The sequence below is a fragment of the Rattus norvegicus genome, chromosome 13, assembly GCF_036323735.1.
Source record: "Rattus norvegicus strain BN/NHsdMcwi chromosome 13, GRCr8, whole genome shotgun sequence".
Taxonomy (NCBI): domain Eukaryota; kingdom Metazoa; phylum Chordata; class Mammalia; order Rodentia; family Muridae; genus Rattus; species Rattus norvegicus.
Window position 1 is genome coordinate 52,376,975 of NC_086031.1, and position 17,242 is coordinate 52,394,216.

The following is a 17,242-nucleotide window of genomic DNA, read 5'->3' on the forward strand; positions in this document are numbered from 1 at the left end:
GACAGTTCTGAGCACAGCTTATGGTTTGCATTGCATGGCATAATTTTTTCCATCTTTATTAAATTGGGTATTTCTTATTTACATTTCAAATGTTTTTCCCTTTCCTGGTTTCCATGCCAACATCCCTTAACCCCTCCCCCTCCCTTTCTCTATGGGTGCTCCCCTCCCCATCCTCCCCCCATTGCCGCCCTCCCCCCAACAATCACGTTCACTGGGGGTTCAGTCTTAGCAGGACCCAGGGCTTCCCCTTCCACTGGTGCTCTTACTAGGCTATTCATTGCTACCTATGAGGTCAGAGTCCAGGGTCAGTCCATGTATAGTCTTTAGGTAGTGGCTTAGTCCCTGGAAGCTCTGGTTGCTTGGCATTGTTGTACTTTTGGGGTCTCGAGCCCCTTCAAGCTCTTCCAGTTCTTTCTCTGTTTCCTTCAACGGGGGTCCTATTCTCAGTTCAGTGGTTTGCTGCTGGCATTCATGCATGGCATAATTTAATTGCCTTTCTATCGCATGCACATTTTTTAAAAAGTCAATGCTTTGCGTGTGGAAGTTTTAAGTATGTTACCTTAAACACAGGCTAACAAATTTCTGAGCCGAAACAAAATGAAAGCACTTTAAAACACATCAAAATGAGCACCTGGCTTTTCTCACAACCGAGGCAATGGCACACAGAGAAGGAAGAAATGAGAACTGGCAGCCTGCATCCGTCCTGCATGTGCCTGTCTCTCCACACATCGCGCTGACACACGGCTCACTGTCCCTGAAGCTCTGGCTCTTTTGGGCTCAGAGAATGGTGCGCAACTGCGGGGTCTCTAAGAACACTTTAAAGATTTGATTCCATATTAGAACAGTTTTAAAAATGTGGTGTTAACAGTAGTAACCACTGACCGCTTCCCCCTCCAGTCCTTGTAAGTCTTTGTTAATTTCTTGGTGCCCCTGTCGATCATAGATGCTCTCCTGACAGAAGTTAAGTGCTAACACCAGCATCCTGCGCTCTCAAGTAGCTCACACGTTTTTACATTCAAAACCGGTTTCATATCTTTGTCATTGAATGACTCATTTTCCCAGAACTCTCACATTCTCACAGATGGTACAGCTGCCAAGTTTTACTTTATTTACATATGAAAAGAGTTCATGTATTTCAGAGATAACGCACTTTGCTGCAAACCTTTCCAGTCAGGCCGAAATCTCCCACCCCCTTTTTTTGAGCATGTGCTTATCCTAAAAGGACTTTTCTCTCCACACAGTTCTACATGGAGAGAGGAATCCTAAGCATATTTAACTCTTCCCTATTCTCGTGGTGGTCCTTTATGTAGACAACACAAACTGGAAAAAGACTCTACTGAGTTCTTACTTTTCTTCACGACACCTGAAATCAAAACTATGGTGTTTGCCAAACTGAAGATAAATATAAAGGTAAAAATATTTTCCCTCCTCCATATTAGCAAGCATATACGAAGCCAAGGATTAGCCAGGGATGGTGATTCCTGTCTGTCACGTCAGAACAGGGAAGGACTGGAAAGCTGGCTTGGACTATACAGGAAGGCTGTGCGTCTGAAAAATGTCAAAACCAAACCTGGCATGGGTTAGCACCACCATCGGTTTGTACCTCAGAAGCAGAGGAATACTATTGGTCAAATATGCAAAGCCACAGCTTTAGCTTGTCCTAAAGCACTCTAGAACTAGCCCAGCCTAGTTCAGCAAAGCCACATGTTCACTGAATTAAGTACCATCGGCTCCTTATTGATAATCAACTGCTGTTTTAAGCTACTGAATTTTACCTAACAAGACAGGCTGATGACTGTCTTGACTGCTGTTAAATCGTCAAGTAAAACAAAGCGGATGTGGTGACTTGGAATCACATACCCTCAACAAGTGGGTGTCTGGGGGAGGTAGGGAGCAGAAGTCATGCATAGCTGACAAAGTGTAAAAATTATCAGAGACAGTGCTGTAGGGGAAGACACGTCAGGCATGCCTGGTTATGACTTTCACGGGGATAAGAAATTTTAAATCATATCCATGACCTGGTTGAAATCCAAGGTCTTATTGGTCATGAAGAATAGAGAGGACATTTTACAAATACAGGGTGTTTTAGAGGGAAGACGCATGGGAGTCAGCTCATAGGTGGAGCAGTCTCACACACAGGTGGGAGCACTTACACTAACAGGAAGTCCGTTACAGGTGTGGGCCGATGAGCACGTGTCTCAATAGTGTGAGAGGATAAGACAGTGCTTGTTCGATGGAGAATTTTCAAATGCAATGTGAGTGAAAGGAGAGATGCGAGAGAATGGAACCTTCTAGAGACAACCAAAGAAAGGGGTCAGGTTTAGAAAGAAGGTGATTATGGCAGATTCATAAAAGGATCACCAACAGTGTTGAGAGCCCAAGCGGGTACTTCCTTATCCTCTACAATTTGTGCTCATGATTTGATTCTGCCTCTGAAGCTGAACCAGCATCCTGTTTCTGAAGTGAGGGTGGGAATCTCTGGTGAAGGCGGGGAGTAGGCAGACCGTCTGACTGCTTCCACCTCCAGACTCATCAACAAAGACCTCAGGTCACCATCCTCCAGCACTAAAATAGAGGCCAGAATTTTTCTCCACAGGACAACAAAGTCATTGTCCTAAATCAAAAGAAAATTGTATTATTAGTAATAGACTAGAACAAAATACATATGAGTGCACCCATCACTAAAAGGCATTGATTCTGTTTATCAAGTATTACTCACCGCTATTCAACACCCTCTCCTCAGATCCACCCTTTCTTGAAGCCAATGAGAGCTGCCAGTGCAAGGAGGTTCTGGTGCTGTGCGTTTCCTTTCTTCAAGAAGCAACAAGAAGTATTTCCTAATGACTTAAACAGCTCCGAAATCTTGCAACACAAACATACTCATTACTCATTGATCCTCAGTCATTCCATGGAGCGTGCTGAATTCTGCCTATCACATCTCTCCTCCAGCATAGATTGTATTCTTCATCCCAACAGCCCAATGACTTGAGTTTTCAATAGTTTAAAATCAGTTAGGCCTTGAATGTACTAGCTTCCTGGTATCCTCAGATTGACTAAATTCCTACTTTGGCATTGCACAGAAGAAATACTTCTTATGCCTTTTGCTGAAGAGAAAGAACAACACAACACAAACTGGACCAGAAGAATGCATGGATTCATATATATGTACCTTAGAGTCTCTATAATCAGAATGGTAATTATTAAAGATAAAAAAAACTAGACTGGTCTGAAAATGTCTGTTGAAGGAGACTGTAAGACAGAGAGGGACAGAACCTTACTGGAAACGTCCCACAGTACGTATATCTGAAGAACTATAAATCCCCATGTGTGCATCCACACATGTGTGCTTTTGTGTGTGCATGTGTATGCATGTGTAAATATGGGAATGAGATGGGGAGGGAAGAAGAATGAGGTGGAGTATGCACATGTACATGTGCACATATTTGCACTTGTATCCATTTCTTTACTCATTTGGGTCAGGGTGCTGCTATGTAGCCCAGGCTGGCCTTGAAGTAAGTGGTCCTTCTGCCTCCGTCTCCCAGGTACTGGGATAGTAGAATGAATGTCTCATTTTAAAAGTAAACTCTGCTGTTTCTTCATCTCCAGTTAAGTAGAATCCAAAGAAACAGAAGTCGAGGGGAGACTGTTTTATCATGCTAGCACTTCCATTGAAAAAGCGTTAGAACTGTTAACTTGTTATTTTTATTAATGTGCAATCAATTAATAAGAACATATGTGTCCCACAAGACAGGCCCCACAGATATTTAAATAGAGATTCCAGCGAACACGAGAACCTTGCCAATATTCTGAAGCCCCGTTTCCTGGTGGAATTCACAGTTTGCTGTCACAGTTCAGAAAGATGCTTTCCTAAGCACAAATGTAAATATGTCCAAACACCCCAAATAAACCCATCAGCTCTGCATGTTCTGTGAATCGAAGTCAACACAAGGAGCATCGTATGGTAATAGCGCTGGGATCTGCAAGGCTCTGATTGTGCTGATTGAAAATTTCAGAGACCACTGATCAGGTGGTGAATGCAAATCAGCCTGAAACCCTTCCATCCTCGCCATGGAATAAGTAATTCTGTCTACTGTGCACTAACTCATGCAGCTCTCATCAACCTGAGTCTGCTAGAGGTGGGAACCCATCTGCAGAAGTAGCACGTAGCCTCAAAGCCAGTTGATAGAAGAGAGCTCTCTCCTGGTTTCACCTCCATCACTTCTCTGCCAGGTAAATCCCATTGGCCCTTCGATATTTCTTTAATTTGTATGCTTCCTCTGGTCCCTAGGAAAGCTGGATGGGGCCCACTGGGTGGCTTCATGGATCTTTCATTCTGCTTTGTGTCTTGCATGGTTCTAGTTGTCATCTTCTTAGAATCTCCAATTTTTCTTCTAGATAACTTAGGGAGGAGCTAGACAGATTGCTTACTGGTTAAAAGCACTTATTCCTCTTGCACAAGATCCAGGCTTAGTTCCCAGTACCTACGTTACGTTACATTACACAACCACTTGTAACTTCAGTTCCTCGAGAAACACTCTTCTGGCCTCTGTAGCTCCCTGCATCCATAAAGTGCACATATACTCAGGCACACACCACATGCACACACACATGCACACATGCACGCACGTACGCAAACCTCTAAACCTTAAAAAAAAAACCTTTGAGAAGGAGGGGTGTCGTGCAAGAGAGAACAGTACAAATGTCCGGATTCAGAGTGTGTGATTCAGACAGAACTGAAGGATCCCAAATGAGGGAGAAGGCTCACACTGATGAAAAGCTCAGAGGTATTTACGAAATGGCTTTTTATGACATTCTAAGAAGTGTGTTCTTCATTTGTAATGGATAGCGCTCCAGAGAGGAGCTGTAAGGAGCTTTAAGCAGTTTCAATTAACAAATGCAACCCTCACACACCTTGCCAAACAGGACAAACCTGGAGGCAAGGGCTTAGGATCAGAGGCTATTATAGTAAGCCAAGTGGGTGCTAAGTAGAGTCTTAGCTACAGCTAAGAGCTGGGCTGAGAGATGATGAAATGTAGAACTGGCCTCCTTAATGGGGCTGGCTAAGCATGCAGGATGCTCAAGAAGAGCCTATTCTAAATGAAACGAAAGGACCAAAGTCATCAGGAAGAAACCACCTGCCCACAAGAACTAACCACATGTAGTCAACAGGCCTGCATCTACATCCTGGATTGCTCACTCCAGGGAATAGTTGCACACTGTACCCATTTAACAGGTGCAACTAGTGTTCATTTCCCAGTTCGCAACCAAGGGTATAACCCTGTACAGAAGCCACGACTAGACTGAGCTGTTTCTTGTTCAACATAAATGAGCTTTGATGAATTCAATATTGTTTTTAACCTCCATCTCTTCGGACTAGAATCTAGATCATAGCCCCAACGTCCTGTCCGGTTTAGTCTATTCCGGTCTCTTCATGCTTTCTAACATAGGCCATTATCTTCTTTCCTATACCCCTCCCACACTTCCAAAAAGCAATGCAAAAATAATAAAGACAACTGGAAACCTGGAATGTGCTGGGGGTCTGTGAAATGCCCTGTAGCTTCTGTGTGTTTCCTCAGGATACACAGCTGCCACACCTCACACGTGTAAACGGTCTCTGCCCCATCCTAAAGGCAACTAGTTACACAATCACAGGCTCCTTGCAAAAGCATATCTCTCAAGCATATAATGGGTTTTAATTTTTTCTTGGATGTCGTTGATATCAAGGGATACATGGTGGTCTTCAGTGTTTACACTGGGAAATCTTTGGACACTTGTCTTTCCCAAGTCTTTCCAGCCACTCCTTCAAAGAATCCTGCTTTGACACCATGGGTAGGATGGACATCAGCCACCTGGTCTTCTCCTGGAGACTCACTTCTTATCCTGTCTTCTATTATTCTCATGTCATTCCTATGAATATTTCTTTATTAAAAAATACAATTGGGCACAATGCCAGCTTTTGTCCCCCAAAGTAATATGCCCCCATAATCAGTTTGTGGAGCAAACATTTATCATTCTATTGCAGTGGGTTACAACCTTCCTAATGCTGCGACCCTTTAACATAGTTCCTCATGTTGTGCTGACCCACAACCATAAAATTAGTTTTGTTGCTACTTCATAATGTAATTTTACTACTGTTATGAATTGTAGTGTAAATGACTGTGCTTTCTGGTGGTCTTGAGCAATTCCTGTGGAAGGATCCTTTGACTTCCAAAGGGGTTATGACTCACAGGGTGAGAACTGTTGTGTTATAGGATGCTAGTCCCCTATCATGGGGAGTTATAAGTCCCCAACCTTAAATTACTTATACTACACAGCTTCTTAGAATTGCCTATAAAATTTCATTTGCACTGAAGTTGTTTTAAAATTCCAAAGAAGAATGGAAAACTTGAGTTCATGCATCCTCAAAAATGTGGATTTGGGACTATTACTATAGTGGATGTAATTCCATGGTTCCAAGGTGAGGCTTATGATTGTGATAGAGAATGCCTAGTCAAGGTTGGCTGTGGCACTCCAGCATGTGACTGCCATCTAAGTGAACCTTTTGGATTCAAACATCAGATATCAGAAACAATCTCAACACACTCAGCCTCAGAAGTGTACCATGGGATCTTTCTTTTTCATTTGTTTTTTGTTTTGGGATGATGTTGTTTTGTTGTTGTCGTTGTTGTGCTGTTTGGTTAGAGGAGTGGTTAGCAGGAGTTATGGGCATTGGAGACCAAAGAAAAATGGAAAAAAGGAAGAGATATTTCTAATTTCACTAGAGTCAGATCAGGGTTAGAAAAGACCAATGGAGAAGAAGCAAACACCTTTAGACTGAAGGGAGTAAAGGCAGTTTCCATGCGTGGATTTCCCATAGGCCAAGCAGTCCAGTTCTTTGAGATCATGAGCTGTCTTAGACTCAAAGTTGAGAAAACGTAGTTTATGTAGACATCGTCATAGCTAAGACACTAGAACAGAGTTTGAAAACTGTTGTTTTAAGACTTTCCTATTTGTTGGCAATAAATGCCAGACAAGTTCACAAAGGGGACTTTTTGTACAATGCAACTTAAGGAGACAGTAGTTAAATTACACGAAGCATCATCTAGCCATGGCATGGAGAATCAATTACCATTCCTGTCTCCATGACAATAGCTTCTTTTCTTCTGCTCCTCCAATGTACTACAGGCTTCCTCCATGCCCCAAGAACAAATATGATTTACTCTGCATCCTAGCAACCTCCAGAGCTCTATCCTAGGATGCCTTAGATTCCAAGGGTCTGACAAGTGGTAAAAGAAACAGGATCTGTTGTTTAGCACAACTACTGAGGTGAGTTTTTAAACCAGGTAGGGTTTTGGAATGATGGACAGTGAGGCAGAAAATGCTGGGAAAGTAACAAGAAAATACCCACAGTGAAGATGAAGGGCTTACAGAAGGAGATGCTTAGGCCTGCCGTTTCTATTCTCTAACTCATCATCTCTTTGTAATAACATGAAAAAAACCTACCTTATATTCAATCTAATCGTAAAGAATAAATAATAAATAAAATACATCCAGCAAAGAGCTACATTAATAGTAAGCTGAATTGTGTGTGTGTGTGTGTGTGTGTGTGAGTATCACAACTAAGTCTCCAGTGTGTCTCCGAGCAATGCATAACATAGGTAGACACTCACCAAATATTTGTTGAAAGGACAAATGACTGAATAACTGAACATACATGCAGAATTTGACTTACTTAACCAGATAGTGAGAGTATGTCAGTTACCTGTGCATTCGGGTCTCAGGTTTTGTGTACTGTGTCTCACTTAGGATTTCCATGGTGATGAACACCATGACCACAAATAACTTTAGAGGAAAGGGTTTACTGCGTCTTACATTTCCACATCACAGCCCTTCATTAAAGGGTGTCAGGAAAGGAACCCAAGCAAGGCAGGGACCTGGCAGCAGGAGCTGATGCAGGGGCCATGGAAGAGTGCTATTACTGGCTTGCTCATCATGGTTTGCTCAGCCTGTTTCCGTATAGCACACAGGACCAGAAGCCCAGCGATGGTAGAAACCACAGTCAGCCAGCCCCCTTCCTCCATCTGTTTAATTAAGAAAATGTCCCACAGGCTTGGCCACAGGCCGATCTGGTGGAGGTGTTTCCTCAATTCAGGTTATCCCAAACTGACTCCAACTTACGTTGAGTTGCCATGCAACTAACCAGCACAGCCTGGTTTGAGGCTTAGAAATGGCACGGTAAGGAAGCGCTTGTGATACATCTGGTTCACACTTGAGTACAAAGTAACACGCCAAAGCCTTAGCACTCGGAGTCTGGCATTTACAGGGCAGTAAAACTGTAAGATCAAGATTTGCTTAAAAAGGTTTTCACACTTCTTCCTCTGGGAGACTTGAGATATGCGGAATCCCATCTGGAAGCCATCCTCATCTACTACACAGGGTACTCGAAATCAGTGTAGAATACACATGGAGATACTGTCTCAGAAAAAACAAACAAACAAAAATAAATTAAAAAAAACAAAACAAACAACACTCCCTAAGTAATGGAATTTTCATTAAAACTAGTAGTTCAGTCAGGAAGAGACACCAGGCTGAAGACAAAGAGCAGAAAGGCCTCTGGTGTTTCACTGGAGACTTCCCTGTGGGCTACATCCAGACAATTGAAGACATGAACCTGAGTGCTGGACAAGGGATGCCTCGATGAAGGTTATGGTGCCATACTTCTGGGGCACCTACCTGGTAGGGTGGCGTAGCTTGCTGGTAGGTGGTGTCAATAAGGTTCTTAGGGTAAAGCCTACTCTCTCGTGACACTTGAATTTGTCTTCTGTGGTGAGTAAAAGCTAGATTTCTCTTACCAAGGTGATCACAGCTTGAGTGGTATCGTCTTTCACAACCACAGATTTCTATTGGAAATAAGGGATGGCAGGTGACAGCTAATTCATAATGAAAACAAGGTACGTGGAGCATTGTTTGAAATGGTAAGCTGTGAAGGCTCAGGCAACTTCTGTAGATACAGTAAAAGAAGCAAACATGTTCTCCGATTCAGAATTTGAGAAAGTACTTTTTCCAGTAGTAGTGGTTTACAGGAAAGAGCTGCTCGCATGTTTTAGAATAAATGAAACTGATAGGCCATATTTTTAACAAAACCCAAGAAACACTATGATATTCTTGTACCATTCTACTGTATAAACACAGGGAAATGCAACGAAACCCTACTTAAATATGTGTGTAAGATAATCTTCTACAGACATATCAGCCATTGATATTCTTAAAGAGTTAGTGCCCAGTGTTCAGTAGATCTCTTGTAGGGCACCCTTGTATTACAGTGTCACCCTCACTCTTTGCTGCATTGCTTTTGCCAGGGAGTTATGAGAAGACATCCAGTCAACCAAGAGACAGCTATGACAGAGCAGAGAAGCAGTTGCATCCACATTCAGGCTGGTGAACAAATTAGTTTATTGAGGTTACTTAGAGGAACACAGGGGGACACAGAGCAGCTGTTGGCAAGAAAAGTGCCACACAAGCATGGGGGGATAACTCACAAAGCTATATCACTGAAAGCCTAACCACAGGCAAACTTGCACTTCCTATGAGCTCTAACACCACCCCCACCCAGACAGCTGCAGGGCAGGAAGGAGCTGTGGCTGAAGTATCAGGTGAGGGTTTGCTGACACCAACCCCCTTCTGTGAGAGAGTGTTACCAGGCCTGTTACCACAGACCTGCCTAACACAGTATTAATGTTGCTTATTTCATGATTATGACTATAAAACTCTCTCAGTTACCATAGTAAACTCTGCTCCATGGCTTCAGGCCATAGTATTCGAGGGTTGACCCAGAGGAAGTATCCATCCTTGAACAACATTCTCCCCCTTACTTTCCTTGCTGAGCCTTGAGGCCCATGAGAATTATACTAAATGATAAAAAATTCAAAATGGCTTTGGTAAAGGTTAGGAGCAATACAAGGGGACTTGTCTCAGCACCTTTTCCCTCAGAGATGAAGACTGAAGCCAGAGCTTTTCACTTGATAAACAAATGCTTTCCTGCTCACCTGAATCTCCAAACCCTCAGCCCAACAGTTTTATTCAAAATGGTATTTTATACATTGACAATATGACAACTCTATGATACGGTTAAGGGAAAGGTTTTATTGTAGATACGTGAGGGAAGAGGGGCAGAGAAAACAGCCAGAGGCATCTAGAAGACTCCAGAAAAGAGAGAGAGAGAGAGACAGACAGACAGACAGACAGACAAACAGACACAGACAGAGACACAGACACAGAGACAGAGAGCTAATAAGCAAATTTGTAAAAATACATAATAAGCAAAAATAATTTGTATTCATACACTAACAAATAATTTAAAAATACATTAAAAACCAAACCCATACATAAATAAATGAGAATAAACTTAATGTGGAATAGACTTAATGTGGTAAATGGCATAGGCATATCCTGAAAGTTACACCATAAACCAGGCCTGGCAGCACACACCTATAATCACACACACACACACACACACACACACACACACACACACACACACACACGTAGAAACAAATTCCTTATTTACATATAAGAAGAGTTGATATTAAAATGCCCCTACTACTCAAAGTGATCTACAGATTCAATTATACCCTCAAATTCCAATGGTCTTTTTATAAATTTTTATATTTATTCTTTGAGAGGATCATACTTTTACATGGTGTTGTATTTTTACCAAATCCACCCCACACTCTGTCTCTGTATGGACTTCAGTCTTCATACATACCCCTCCAAACTACATGTCCTCGTTAGTTAATAATAATTTACTACTACTACTACTACTACTACTACTACTACTAGTACTACTACTACTACTACTAATAATAATAATAATAATAAACCCACTGAGTTCAATTAGTGCTGACTGGAGCATTGGCAATCTAAAAGTAGCCACATACCCAAAGAAAAATGATTCTCTGTCCCCCAGTGGTTACCAGCTGTCAGTGGTGATGTGGCTGGGGATGCAGGCTCACGAGCCTTTCCCCATCTCTGCTGGAAACCTGCTCTTACACAGGTCTTGGGCAGATCACAATAGTTATTGTGTGTTGATGTGTGCAAAGTCAAATCACACCCCGAAGGTGGCATTAGGCAATACTCTCTGACCCAGGCCATGAGCATCAAAACTCTGTAGGTATAAACACAGATATTTAGAGGACAATTTGACAACATAATCACTTATCAAAACCACAATAGTAGTTTCCCCATAGGGCCTCTGACCCAACCCCAACCCCCCTATGTTCTTTTAATGACATTTATAGTGCAAGGAATAAATTCTTCCCTATATGAAGCAGGCCTCAAACCCTATCAAAAACTAGTTTATTGCCCCCGCAACAGTCATGTCTTATTGAACAGTGAGTTCCTCATTGCTGTGTTCCATAAAAATAGAGACATAAACATATTCCTATATGTTTGGTGGATGTGCAATAAGGTGTGGGGAAATGGGGTGCCTTTGCAGGCCCATTCTGAGGCATCCCTTCCCCCTCTGAGATACCAGCCACACAATGGTATAGTACAGAATAGAGTTTATTTAGGGAATGGAGAGGGGAGTTGAGAGAAAGGCTGGCATAAGAGAAAGGCAGAGAGAGAGAGAGGGAGAGAGAGAAGGAGTAGAGGAGGAAAGGAGTAGAGGCCGGCATGAGAGAGGAAGGAGAAGAATGGAGAGAGAGAGAGTAGGGAGCAGAAACAGAAGCAAGAGGGTGAGAGAGTGAGGAGGAGGCAAACAGCCCCTTTTATAGTGAGTCAGGCACACCTGGCGTTGCCGGGCAACTGTGGGCGGAGCCTAGACTAAATGCCAACAATCATGACTGGCCTGCTTGCTATTATAACATCTAAAACAAATGCTGGATGTCTTAATTAGACTTTCTATCTCTGTGATGAAACACCATGACCATAAACAACATAGGAAAGAAAGGGTTATGTCAGCTTACAACTCTAAGGTCATGCTCCATTACTGACGGAAGTCAGGGCAGAGACTCAGACTGGACAGGAAGCTGGATGCAGGAGCTGATGGAGAGGCCGTGGAAGAGGCCACTCTCTCTATTGCTCCTCTTCCCTTGCTTAGCCTGCTTTCCTATTGCACCTATGATCACCAATCCAGAAGTGGGACAACTCACAATACTCCAGGCCAACCTTCAACGATCAACAATCAAGAAAATGTACCACAGGCTTGGCTCACTCCTAGGCCAATCTGGTGGTGGCATCTTCTCAGTTGAGAGTCTCTTTTCTGAAGTGACCGTAGTGTGTGTGAAGTTGGCATAACTCTAGCCAGCACCTGGATTCAACCATTGATGTCTTTTCTCCTCCAGTTACCTGAAGGACACTTTCTGGTACTATGAAATCCAGCTACTAGTTGGTTTGAGATTTGAACCTCTACGTCCAGCAACTGAAGTGTGTGATACCATCAGCAGTAGGGTCAAAAGTGATTGGTTGGAACGATAAATATGTACGGTATGTAAGAGGGAAAAAGGTTAAAGGGGGTTAAAGTTTAAGTAGAAATGAGGACAGAGGAACGAAGGGAAGAGGTTAGAGAGGGGCCAACCAATATGAAAGGTACATAGAAAAACTCTGGAAAACCATGAGTCTGTAAACTAATTTGTAAAAAAAATTGAGGGAAATTTGAGTAGAGGTACCCTGAATGGGGAACAATTCTATTCATAGAAGACATGAGTTGTTACATGAAAATCTCAATCTCAAACATGAGATAAGTCCTTGTGGACTATTGTTGGGGAGGTCCCCAAGAGTCCTGCAACCCAGACAGGCTACCACAATTGCTCTCTTGGCTGCCCTCCAACAGGACTTTTAAGAAGTTTAAAAAATAGGTACAGAGGAGATGGCTCAATGGCTAAAGTGTTCACTGTCCTCCCTCAGGTGAGTAATCCCTAGGATCTATGTAGCTGAACAGTGTAACAACATGTGTCAGTGCCCTGAGCCCTGTGTAATGGGTATAAAACCGTGGGTTCTTGGAGCATGCTGACCAGCTACTTAAACTGACACGGTGAAATAAAGGTTCAGTGAGAGTCCTGCTCTCTCTCTCTCTCTCTCTCTCTCTCTCTCTCTCTCTCTCTCTCTCTCTCTCCCTCTCTCTCTCCCCTCCCCGTCCCCTCTCCCTTTCCCTCTCCCTCTCCCCCTTCCCCTCCCCTTCCTCCTCCCCCTCTCCCTCTCCCTCTCCCTCTCTCTTCCTCTCCCCCTCTTTGTCTCCCTCTCCCTCTCCCCTCCCTCCCTCCCTCCCTCCCTCCCTCCCTTTCTCTCTCTCTCTCTCTCTCTCTCTCTCTCTCTCTCTCTCTCTCTCTCGTGCACAAACCAATAAAATGATGATGGTGATATAAGGAAGTGATGGAGGAGGATCTGGCTTCCACAGGTGCCTAGACATCGAATTGACCAGGACTCACATTTTACTGTTGACCCCTATGACTCATGTTTCCCTCCAAAAATTTACCTACGGCACATGTGTAAAGATACCACAGATCAAGAAGATCCAGGTCAAAGATCCGGGTCCACCCTTCCTGTTCTTCAGTTACAAATAGTTAAATCTACAGATCACATTTTGGCTACTCAGTGTGTATCCTGTTACCATGTGTATGTGTGTGTATGTGTGTGTGTGTGCGTACTTGGGTATACATGTGCATACAGTTACATGTGTGTACATATGTATGTATGCTTGTATGTGTATGTTTATAAATGTGTCGATGTGTGTAAATGTGTGTATGTGTATATGGGTGTATATAAATATACATATATGTATGTGTATGTGTGTGTATTTAGTTCTGTATATTGTTATATGTGTATATGGGAGAGTATACATATGTTGTGTATGTATGTGGTTATGCTGTGTACATGTGCAAATATACACAAGTTCTAGGAAAAATACTTTCACATGTCATTCACACAAATAAAAAAAAAAACCTGTTACCTGTCTCTTTAGAGTCTGATGGCCTCTCATCTTTCCTGTCAGTTCCATAAACACATTTTAACCAGGTGTCATATTTAGTTGTACAGTTTGCTAGAAAGGGCCCGGAAGCCAGAGTCTGGAGTCTCAGAGCCTGCTCTAACACCACACTTTAACAGTATTTATGAAATGACAGAGACAGCCTTCTGCTATCTGCTGGGCACAGAACCAACTTCTTCAGGTGCATGATAGTTTTCAATGTCCATCAAAATCAAACAGAGGGGTCATACTGTAGATCTGATTGAAAAACCAAAACCCAGAGGTTAAATAATCTGCTCGAAGTGACAGTGCCAGCAATTGCTATGCCAAGGACCCAGACTCGGGGTCTTAATCCTGAAGCTAATCAGGTGCATTGCTACAGTATGGCCTTGGGTCGGTTGCTGAATGCCAAGGTCTCACTTCTAGGGCAGGGTGCCTGGGTGGGAGAATGTGTTCCTCCCAGATTTGAGCTGTACTGGCTCCATGTTTAATAAACTCTCAGGCTTGATTCACTGAAGGATCCTTTCCTCCGCACATCTTAGGTTGACGTCTTTTCCCAGGCTGGAGCTAGACGCCCTCCCTTTCTCTGTCTCGGGGCTGGGTCCCATCTGGTGAAACCTATTATACTCATTTCCCTTTGGTTTCCCTTCTATTCAGTTCTGTGATGTTTCTCTCCTTCTGGTTCTTCATATGGGACTCAGACAAAGCTCCCACTCTTGAAGTGCTCTCCACCTCCGTGGGCTAGCCTTTCCCCCACTGCTTCTTTGGCTCATCCTCTTATTTACCCTCTGCCATTGTCTCTGCTTTCCTTTGTTGTCCCACCACAACCAGAATTCTATGTTCTTTATCCCCATACACCCACAGCACTTCAAAACAGACCCTCTTCCTGAATTCTCTTTCTCCCTCCAGGCCCCAGGGCTTCCCCGCACTCGGGTGAGATGATAAGACTTGCTACAGTATTTTTTTTTTTATCAGTCTCTTTCATTCCAGGACCTAAAGAGGGTATGGCTACTTCTGAGCACCTTTTATTAAAAGCTGTGGGGAAATTTGTCCCTTTTCACCATAAAGGTTACAAATAGTATTATATTGACAAAGGACTCTACTATAGCCTTGCTGTCTAGACCCAAATAATAATAACCCCACTCCCAGCTGGAGGACATATTCGCTCAGCCCTGTGAAAGGCAGAACACTTCTGTTTTCTCAGGTGGAAAATTACCTGTAATTAGTTTCTCAATACCTACAACCCCCCTCTCTCTCCTTTTATTATTGGTAATTCCTTCTCTTTCTTCAGCTTCTCCCAACTTGTTCTTCTGGTCCCACAATAAACCAAGTATCTTCCTTAGTCCAAGACTATTTTTGTTATTCTCAAACTTTCGTAATCTTTCTGTACAATTTTCCTGTATAACCCTAGGTCACACTTTAGAAATGACACTTGATTTGCATTAATCGTACATAATCAACCTTGGGGCTTTTGGGGTCTGTCTAAAAGAGGAACTGCTCATCCAAACTGCCTTTGGAACGTGAACTGGAGTAGCTGGCTCCCACGTTTGGGCCAGAGTACTTCTCCTCAGGATTCATGTCTCTTCACAAACTCTGTAAGAAAATTCTCTGTCGTTGTCCATGGGCTCTCAATTTCCCTTTGTCTTATATCTCTTATCCCCCAGGACATGAAAATAGGAAAAACTTGAAATAAGAATTATGTTACATAAACATGGAGAAAGTAATAGTCTAGTTGAAGAAGAAGAAGAAGAAGAAGAAGAAGAAGAAGAAGAAGAAGAAGAAGAGGAGGAGGAGGAGGAGGAGGAGGAGGAGGAGGAGGAGGAAGAGGAGGAGGAGGAGGAGGAGGAGGAGGAGGAGGAGGAGGAGGAGGAGTCTAACAGCACATACATGCATCATTTTTTTGGGTTTAGCTAGGCTGATAATATGGTTCAATAGGCAAAGGCCTTTGATACCAGGCCTGACAACCTAAGTTTGATCCCTTGAATCCACCGAATAGGGGAAAAGCGCCAACTCCTGAAAATTGTCCTCTGTTACCCACACGTGTTTCACAGTACACAAATTAATTAAATAAGAAAAGGATGATTTTTTTTCTGAGATATTTTCTGACATTAATCCTTCTCGTAAATGTTTCTGAGCTTTGCCTCAACATAAAATGTTTCTTGAGACTATATTGGTTAGCAAAGATACAAGCCTTACCTAAACTACTGGAGCATGAAAACATCTTCATAGCATCATCTGACGATTGCTTCTTGGAACTTGGCAGCACCTACTAATTAAAAGATATATAAAATGTTGGCACCAGAATTGACAAGATTAGAATGGCATAAAACTTTATCTTTTGAAAGTTTGCTCGAATGTTGACAATAATATGCCTTTGTGTTATGCTTCAAGATGTAAAGCATTTATTCAATGTTTAAGGCAAGTTTCTAGAAGATGATCAATTTGGAACTGCTCACAGAATTGCTTTATAGACGTCAAGATCCAGTCAATAAAAGGGTTACATGTCATGCACAATGCCTGATGTATTACCAGGATTTTGTCCGCGTAGCCAGTGTTTACCGAAGGTGGTTTTGTCACAGTCTCGTTCTAAAACTCTCACAATCAAATATCTTAAAATTACACTCTGCTTACTCTGTAAGCAATCCTGTAGTGACATGAATGACATATATTGTTTCAGTTTTATGAGATGTAAGTACTAATGTTTAGCTGTTGCAGTAATTATTTAAAAAATGGGATCTTTTATCCCACGCTAGTGTTGGCACTGTAGGACCACATGGCATCTGCCAGATATTTTCATCCCAGTCAGCAAAGCATCACATCTACTAAGCTCCATCCCATCGCACGCTACTGACAGCTACTCTCTGAGCCCAGCAGCAATCTCTTTATCAGTCTAGTTCCCAAGGTGGGTTGCTCCCATGCTAGCTTCATACAGAGACCACCTATCTCGCGGCTCTCTTACTGTGGACTCTGTTCACATTCCCAGCACCCAACCCTGGTCCCAGCAGTGGCTACCCTCTCATGACTCTCTGTTACTGTTCTGCTTACGTTCCCAGCATCTGCCCCCTAATAATTATGGTATAAACTCCCAGCAACCCATTACAATTAAGACTCAATAAGCTGTAATTCAGTAATCAGATTTAAATGTTAAATTCTCAACCCACAATACATGCACACAATAAACTCACAACCAATTGATAAAGATATAAACCGCCCACCTACATAAGATAAATTGACCTATAGAAATCCATCCCTTAAGAAATAATCATTACTACCTGTGGCCATTTAAGGTCACGTGGATCT